We start from the raw sequence: 6596 nt of genomic DNA, 5'->3' as shown, positions 1-6596 counted from the left end.
ATGACCAGCATGTTGAATGGACTGGATGCCACTCCATACAAGGATTGGTTAGAGGAACTGAGGATGTTTAGCCCGTGTAGAGAGAAGGCTGAGGGGGGAGAAGGGGGGGGGGGAGGGGGACAAGTACGCACTGATGGGGTCATCAAATATAAGAGAATCTACCAGTAAGAGGAATTCTACTTTGTACCAAAGGGCCAAAATAAGAACTAGATGGGAAAACTTCCTAGCAATGAGAGCTGTCCAAAAGAGAGACGCCTGTCTCTGGAGGTAGCAATCTTCTCTTCACTGGAGATGTTCATAGTCACAGATTCAGAGGGGGGTGGGTGGGAACCTTAGAAACCATCTAGTCTAATTCTCTGATTTTATAGATGAATAAATGGGGCCCCCAAAAAGCTCAGTGACGACTTGCACAAGGTCACACAGATATGACAAAGACAGGATTTAAACTGAGCCCAGGTGTCGTGGTGGATAGACTACTGGCCCTGGAGTCAGGAGGACCTGAGTTCAAATTCAATCTCAGACACTTAATACTTACTGGACAAGTCACTGAACCCTGATAGCCTCCAAAAAAATAAAAAATAAATAAACTGAGGTCCTTTGACTCTCCGACCATTGCTTCACTTCCAGGGAAGTCTGAGTAGAAGACTGGAAGACTTGGTGATTCTTTCAGGAGGAAAAGTATCCTCTTCTCCAGAGATCCAGAGATATGCCATGGTATTCCATGGTTATTAATAAACCTGCTAGGTGTCTAGATCAGAACCAAAGGATCATGCCCCTCTTTCCCTGACACTGTCTTAGCTCTTGCTCATTTTCAAATTCCTACTCCCATTTTTATTTTGTTTATTTTTTTTCTTCTTTCCACCTGGCTCCCACTTGGACTCCTGGAATGAGGTCATGTGGTAGAGTGGAAAGAGCTCTCAATCAGAGGACTTGAGTTCCCCTCTCTGATATTTAATACCTTTGGGCCTCGGGCAAGTGACCTCTCTGGTTAAAGGGACCTCATCTACAAATGAAGAAATTGGATTAGATGGCTTCTGAGACCTCTTTTCAGTTCTGAATCTATTATCCTATCTCATCTCCACCAATGTCCCTAGCCTATGCCATCCTTTCAGCAGTCCCAGTCAAATCTTCTCAGACCCTAAACCTTAGTTGTTGGAGATAAACCTCAATATTTGCAGAATTCCACCCTTTTGACAAATCCAACCTTCCACCCCCTAGAATGGCTCACCTCAACCACCAGGACCTTCTGTTGATAGATCTTCTGCCCTGGCTCTGCCTCTAGAACTGCTGATGGCCCTCCCCCATTTTGGTTAATCAGGAAGAAGGACCCTGAGGGGAATTTGATTAGACTACACAGAAATAGCCTTTATAAAATCCTTCTACTGTTGCCTGAAACCTCTTCCAAGCAACATTTTGAGTACAGATTATACAACTTTGGGTGGGGAGATGGGAGGTTGGGGGTAGGGAGTCCAACCCTAGCATTAAATAGTCTAGTCTCAGCTCAAAAGAGTCTGACAGCACTTTTAGTCTGTACTATGCAATTTCAGCTTAATTATACACTGTCTTGTATTGTTTTCTGGTTCATGTGTGCATGTCTCCCTCCATAATCCACCCACCCCCAACTAACTCATAAGCTTCTTAAGGTAAGGGACTTTATCATATAATTTTTGTGTCCCCACCCCTATATAATTCAGGGCACATACTAGATATTCAATAAATGATGGATTACTTGATTATTACTTGTCTATTGCAATAGACCAGATGAGATGTGGTGAAAATGGCTGTGGGAGTAGATAGAAGGGAACAGATGAATGAAATTTTGTAGAGCTAGAATTGGCAAAGCTTGCTACCAATTGGGCATGGGAGAAGGATGAGGGAGAGTGAGCAGGTTAGGAGGGGGGCTCAACTTTTGCCCAAATTTTCTGCCCCTATGCCATAACCCACTCTTCCTTTGAATCACAACTCAAATTCCTTTCTCCAATCTCTTTTCTTTAATTACCCTTCAGTAATTAGTCCACCTCTATTTGTATTTTAACACGTCAAGGATATGTAATTTCATTGGTACAAGTATTCTTTCTACCTATGCAGAAAGCAACCCCTCCATTGCTTCATCACTCAATCCAAACTGTTCACTCAAAAGTTACCGATGATGATTTAACCAGCAAATCTGCTAGCCTTTTCTCAATCCTCATCTTTCTTGATCTCTTTGCAGCATTTGACACCAATGACCACCCTCACCTCCTGGCTACTCTTTCCCCTCTTGGTTTTCGTGAACCTCTTCTTTTTTGGATCTTTTTCTGCCTGATTGACCACTCCTTCTCAACCTGACACTGCGACATAATCAGTATTCCACCTTCTAACTATAAGTATATTCTAAAGTTCTATTCTGAGCTTTCTCTCTCTACACTCTCTGAGTGACCTCATCAGTAACTACAGTTTCAATTATCATCTCTTCAAAGATTATTCTTAGACCTATATATATTCAGGCCTACTCTCTCTCCTGAACTCCAGTCCCATAGGAATAACCAAATTGGAGATCCCATATGCATCTCAAACTCAACATATCCAAACCAGAATTCATTATCTTTCTCCTCCACACCAACCCTTCTATCAACTCTCTGTTGAGGACACTACTATCTTTTCAGCCATTAGGAATCACATCTTCAGAGTTATCCTCACCTGCTTGCTCTCCATCGGCTGCATCCCATATCCAATTGGTGGCAAGCTTTGTCAAGTCTAACATTTCATTCATCTATCCCCTTCTATCTACTCACAGAGCCCTTTTCATCACATCTCATCTGGTCTAGAGCAATAGCTTCCTTATTGGTCTCCCTGCTTCTGGTCTACCGATCTCCCTCCAAGACTGCTGAAACAATTTTCTGTGAGTGCCATTCTGGCCATATCACTCCCATACTTAATAAACTGTATTGAGTCTCTATTGCCTCTAGGATCAATTGCAATTTCCTCTGTTTGGAATTTTAAAACATTTCTCAACCTCATTCTAACCTACTTATATAGGCTTATACATACATTATTCCCCTTCCCATACTATAGAGTCCATCCAAACTGGTCTTCCTGCTTTCTCACATATGACATTCCCATCTTCCATTCTTCCGTAGCTGTACAAGCTGTGCTCTGTACCTAAAATTGTACTCATTCCTTATCTCTGGCTCTTAGAGTTCCCAAACTTCTTCACTGCTCAGATCAATGTCACCTCCTATATGAGGCCATTCCCAATCCTCTTCCCCTTCTGCTAGTACTTCACCCTCAAAATTCCTGTGCCTTTATTTTGAATATATTTTGTGACTTTTTCTATGAGCACATCTTGTCTCCCCATCAGGATGTACGCTCACTGAGGACAGGAATGATTTCATTTTCCTTTTTGTATCCCGGCACCAAGCACAGTGCCTGGCATACAGTGACTCCTCCATAAATAAATGTTTGTGGGTTGGTTGACTTAACAGATAGTGTTTGAGAATTGGTCATCAACCTGTGACCAAATTGGTGAGGAGCCTCTGGAGACTTAACTAAATGGTTCATAGGAGAACAGCCAGATGTGTACTCAAAACCTTTCTAGCTTATGAGCTCCCAGGACTCATACTCTGCTGGCATAGCTTGCAAGTACCCAGGGTCCTCTCCACACAGTAATGAGACATTAGAGTTGTTGTTCATTCTTCATTTTCTTTTCTTTTCTCTTTTTAGGCAGTTGGGGTTAAGTGACTTGCCCATGGTCACACAGCTAGTAAGTGTGAAGTGTTTGGTCTGAGGCTGGATTTGAACTCAGGTCCTCCTTACTTCAGGGCTGGTGCTCTATCCACTGAGCCACCTAGCTGCCCTCATCCTTCATTTTCAAAGAGGACATCATGGCGATGTCTTGTGTGTGAATTGGATTTAAGTGAGGCAGAGCTGCACAAAGTCCTCAGCCCTACTCTCTCTTCCAGAGTCATTTAAATCCAGTGGCAGGACAAAAGTCAGGATGACTGGTGATGGCCCAGCATACAGTGGATGACCTTGGCATCTTTGGCCCCTGACCAAGCTCTAAGCACTCCACTGAACCTATTCAGCTGCCTTCATGGCCATTGGAACAAATTGTTCTCATCTGCCCATTCTGCCGGGGGAAGTCTTCACATGCTTGGGGTAGACCTCCCTCTAACTCACTGACAGGTTTGATGCTTTTTGGTTACCTTCAACCTGGTTTAGTCCATCTCCAGAGACTATTGACTGGGATGTGACCACTGTGCATTCAGCATGGTGTCTTGAAACCACAAGGGAGTGGTGGGTAACAGGTAGACACCAAAAGTGGATAAGCAGTGAGAGAAATGATTATTTCTCTCTCATATTAATAATCAATTATTGAATTAGGACCAGGATTTTTTCAGAAGCCTGTATGTAGGTTGCTCAGTCTCTGAAGGACATTGCTGATAATGAGATTGAATGAACTTTCTCCTCAACCTTGTTCAGACCCTACTGCAGCCCCACAAGGAATTTAATCTAAGGTGGGGAAGTCCATTGTGTTCTACTTAGATTTGGGTCGGATTTTGATTAGATTGCCAGAGGCAATTCAGAAGTAAATGACATAATCCAAGTCACATCCCCCAGCCCCTCAGTATAGTAGGTCCACCTCTGACTGTAATATTCATTCTCTCTCAATAATTGTTAACCAATCAGAGTTGATTGCCACCCTCAGAACACCCACTCTTCCAAGGATTATATAAACTGTGAGCCCACCGCCAGGATTAGTCTTTGGCTTTCAAGAGTGTCACTGACACATTTTATTGGTAATATACTATCATTATAAATAAAATGATTAATTACCTAGAAATTATGTCTCTCAAACTATTTAAATGTCACAACAGCCTTGAAAAGGGCTCAGCAAGCCCTCACACTAGAGAATGCTAGTCCTCCTCAGATACCCCATACACCCCGAGACATTACAGTAGCACTTCAGTGGAGGACCTTTATGATTTTTTTAATTGACTACATGTGTATCTGTCCTATCTCTATAAAGGACAGCAAATTCTTGAGAACTAGAACATTGACTGTTGTTGAATTTTTTCCCCAAAGACCTAGCCTATTTTCTGTATATGTTGGATAATAAAGGTCTCTTCCTTATGCCATCTTAGCATGCCATATTCCTTTAAAATGCACTTATGTAACATTGTGTCCTATAGCTATCCAACTAGAGGCACATCACCAGGGTGACCTAAAGATGGGTACATTTTTCAGCTACAACAGCTCCCCAAGACCATCTACTAAGACTTGATGGGTTATAATCTGCATTGGTGCAGGATTCATCCCTTCTCTATCATGCGTCTTCAATATCTCTGCCTCCATTGACTATTTCCCTTCTGCCTGAAAAAAAAAATGCTCGTCTCTGCACACTTAAAAGTCTTGTCCCTAATTCTTCTACACCAGGGATTATTATGCTTTTTGTGTGTGTGTCATGGACCCCTTTGTCAGTCTGGTGAAACCTCCAGACTTCTTTTCAGAATAATGTTTTTAAATGCATAAAACAAAATATGTAAGATTACAAAGAAACCAATGGTGTTGAAAAAAAATGTAAGTTCACAAACTGCCTGACATCTATCTAAGGACCTGTTGGTATCTGTAAACCCCAAGTTAAGAACTTCTGCTCTATGCTATCCATCTATTGACCCACCTCTTTGCTTCCCTTCCGTTGCAAACTTCTTGAAAAAGTCTTCTATATTCAGTTCTTCTACTACTTCCTCTCCACCCACTCTTTCCTCAACCTATTGCAATCCTGCTTCCTTCCCTACCACAGTACTAAAAAAAAAACCCCAAAAAAACCCTCTTTCAAAGACTGCTAATAACCTCCTTATCTCCCAGTCTAAAGGCCTTTGTTCATACTGTATCATCCTTTACAGCATTTGACTCAGCTGACTACCTCTTCCTTTTTAATATTCTTTCTTCCTCAACCATTCCCCCTGTCATCTTCTTGTCATCTGTTTTATCAATGAATGCATCTTCTGGATCATTAGATATCTAGAGTCACTTCATGGGGATTTAACCCATTAAGTTCTGGAACTCCAAGAATCCATGCTGTCCTGACTGGTGACGGTGTGAGCTCAAACCCACCTGTTTAGATGGCCTGCTGTATCTAGATAGCTATAGCCATATGATAGCAGGTAGGAGGTGTAGAGGATAGAGTGCTGGGCCTGAAGTCACAAAGAGTCTTCTTCCTGAGTTCAAATCTGGCCTCAGATACTCACTAGTTGTGTGACCCTGGGCAAGTCCTTTAACTTGTTTGCCTCAGTTTCTTCATCTGGAAAACGAGCTGGAGAAGAAAATGGCAAACCACTCCAGTATCTTTGCCAAGAAAACCCTAAAAGGGGGTAATGAAGAGTCAGACATAACTGAAGCAACTGAACAACAAATAGTCATATCATCACATTCCACCCTAGCTAATTTCTTTTTTAAAAACCTTCAACAAAAGAAAGTTTACTTGGTAACAGAGTGAAAGAGATAGTCAGCAAAGCTACAATATTGGTTCAATTGGTAGCAGCACCCCTTCCCTGCACATACACCACTGTAGGGTACTCAATCAGATGGGTGATATCCAATGCTATATTCATGGG

Source organism: Vombatus ursinus, unplaced genomic scaffold, assembly GCF_900497805.2.
Source record: "Vombatus ursinus unplaced genomic scaffold, bare-nosed wombat genome assembly UNPS02011613.1, whole genome shotgun sequence".
NCBI classification, from domain to species: Eukaryota; Metazoa; Chordata; class Mammalia; order Diprotodontia; family Vombatidae; genus Vombatus; species Vombatus ursinus.
The sequence above is the reverse complement of the archived record's forward strand: the minus strand, read 5'-3'. Positions refer to the sequence as shown.